The sequence below is a fragment of the Penaeus chinensis genome, chromosome 38, assembly GCF_019202785.1.
Source record: "Penaeus chinensis breed Huanghai No. 1 chromosome 38, ASM1920278v2, whole genome shotgun sequence".
Taxonomy (NCBI): domain Eukaryota; kingdom Metazoa; phylum Arthropoda; class Malacostraca; order Decapoda; family Penaeidae; genus Penaeus; species Penaeus chinensis.
The window spans coordinates 21,362,039-21,364,538 of NC_061856.1; the positions used below are offsets into that span (position 1 = coordinate 21,362,039).

At 35.9% G+C, this 2,500-nt stretch overlaps 1 protein-coding gene across 1 annotated transcript in view; it reads right to left on the minus strand.

Moving 5' to 3' along the window:
* The window catches only part of LOC125046194 (growth hormone secretagogue receptor type 1-like), a 213,031-nt gene that overhangs the window by 2,983 nt on the left and 207,548 nt on the right, over positions 1-2,500 (minus strand). The gene's annotated exons all lie outside the window — the stretch shown is intronic.

Consider the following 2,500-nt stretch of genomic DNA (forward strand, 5'->3'; position numbering starts at 1 on the left):
ACCCTTTTTACCCTGCCTTGCGCTACATATTCATAAGCACAAGATTTTATGGAACTTTATATTGAATGAACAGAGGAAGGTATGTATACACACACACGCACACACACACACACACACACACACACACACACACACACACACACACACACATGCGTATGTATGTATATATGTATATATATATATATATATATATATATATATATATATATATATATACGCACACACACACACACTTGCGTGTGTATATATATATGTATATATATATATATATATATATATATATATATATATAATATATATATATATACATATATATATATACATATATATACATACATACATATATACATACATACACATATGCGTATGTATAAACATACATATATATATATATATATATATATATATATATATATATATATATTAATAGTGAAAGAGAGAGAGAGAGAGGTAGATAGATAGATAGATAGATAGATAGATAGATAGAGAGAGAGAGAAAGAGAGAGAAAGAGATTGCTTGACTGATTGGTTTGTCTGCCTTAAAACGCACATCATAATACAAAAAGATGTATATTAAAACGAAAATTCTGGAGCACGTAACTGATAGAAATTGAGTGTCTTTTAAAAAATAAGAAGACAAGTTAGACGAAGCGCTTTGTTTGGGGAAGGACAGTAGCACGTACACATACCATTGACATGCCAATACGAAAAAGTCGGTTGAGAGTCTTCCTGAAGGTGTGATTTCGAATCCAGAAGCAGACAAGAGACTCTGAACTAGAACTTTGAGACAGATTCTGAGGCAGATTTTGAGAGCGTACGAAGTCCTAATATATGGACCACGAATTCGTTTGTTTACATTCTGATATTTTGTGATTCAGGAGAGCCTTTTAGTTTTAGCAGATATAAATGTTTAAAATATTAGGCCCGTGTTGGTCACACTGTAGTAAAAATAAATAATTTATTTTAAGCAGTTTGTATTAATTTGCATTTCTGGAAAACAAATTCTGCCGTGTCAACGTCAGTGGTGTATCTAAAATATAGCGAAGCCCCGAAGTATTGCACTACGGTAAAGTATTGTAGCGAAAAGGGTGAAAATGAGTTAATAGTCAGGATAAGAGAAGGGGATAAAGAAGAGAAGGAAAAGGAAAGAGGGAGAAGAAAACACTATGCAAAATTTGTTGAAGCGAGGGCCGAGGTCTATGGCAGGGGTATCCCGTACATTTATTTATTGATTTTATATATTTTCTGCCGCCTCAACATCTAAGGTATACAAAACATGGCGGCAGGGTGGGGCTTGGGGGCCTTTTTTCGGTAAGGCGATGTTTGTGGATTTCTAGAATGGTCAAAACAAACAAATGTACCAGACATGAAATGTTACACAACATTATGGTATTGTGATCAAAAGGGTAACTGTGAGTAAAATAATTAGATAAGTGGACAGAAGAAGGGGATGAAGAAGAGAAGAAAGGGGAAGGAGAAGAAGAAGAAACAATACAAAATTTGTTGAGGCGAGGGGAGGGTCCAAGGGAGGGTGATCTCCTAAGCTGGGCCCCAATCTCCGCCTCCTAAGCCCCCCGATAGCAACGGGCAAGGGATTGGGGGAAAGTTAGGCCTCGGGGTACTTTTGCTCCTAAGAATGATATCTAAATGTTTGCTGCCTTTTTAAAACATCAGCAATATGAAGCAACCACATTTAGAGTTTAGAATCTACTCTAAGAATGATAACTGCGCGTTGACAACCAGAGCTTCTTTGCTCTCTGAGTGCTTGTTCCAGTCAAAAAGTTAATAAACCGAACTTTATGATTAACAGACATTCTCACTCAAACCCGTGACCTAGGGAAGGATACCTGTGTCATCTAAACACAAAGACAAAAGCTGATTAATGTAACAAAATGTATCAGCCCAAGTATCGAGCACTGAAGCACTCCCACGTTGTTTCGGATCGGGGGTTTGAACTCATAATCTACTTTCCAGTGCCTAAGTAATTTAAAACAAGTAAGTGCAGGCCTGAAAAAGTTTTTTGGAAAGTCACTCAATATGGTTATTTACTATTTCTTTACATGTAACACGCCATACATTCTGAATAATGGTATAGAACAGAATACATTGACAAGTTTCGTATGAATCGATGCTAGCTGTCTGTAAGAAGATTCGTGAAATATTTCCTAGGTTTGGAAACAACAATCAAAAAAGAAATATATTTTTTTGCAGAAACAAGGAGAAGAGAAATGAGTCTATTGTCTTCCCCGACACACTTAGCATCTTTATTGTGAACTGGAGCATTATTTTTGGAATTTTCAAGTGGTCTGGGGAAACGTAATCTTTAAGTTGATTATGTGCAGTACACAGTGAAAGTTGCAAGTTCTTTTCATTTTTTCCCATGTGACGTCATTATGACCTGAATAACGATCCTTTAGGTACAACGTAATATTCACAGCATCATCGCGGTATGACAGAGAGAAGAAAATTTGTTGCATCATATTTAAAAGACGGTGTGGTG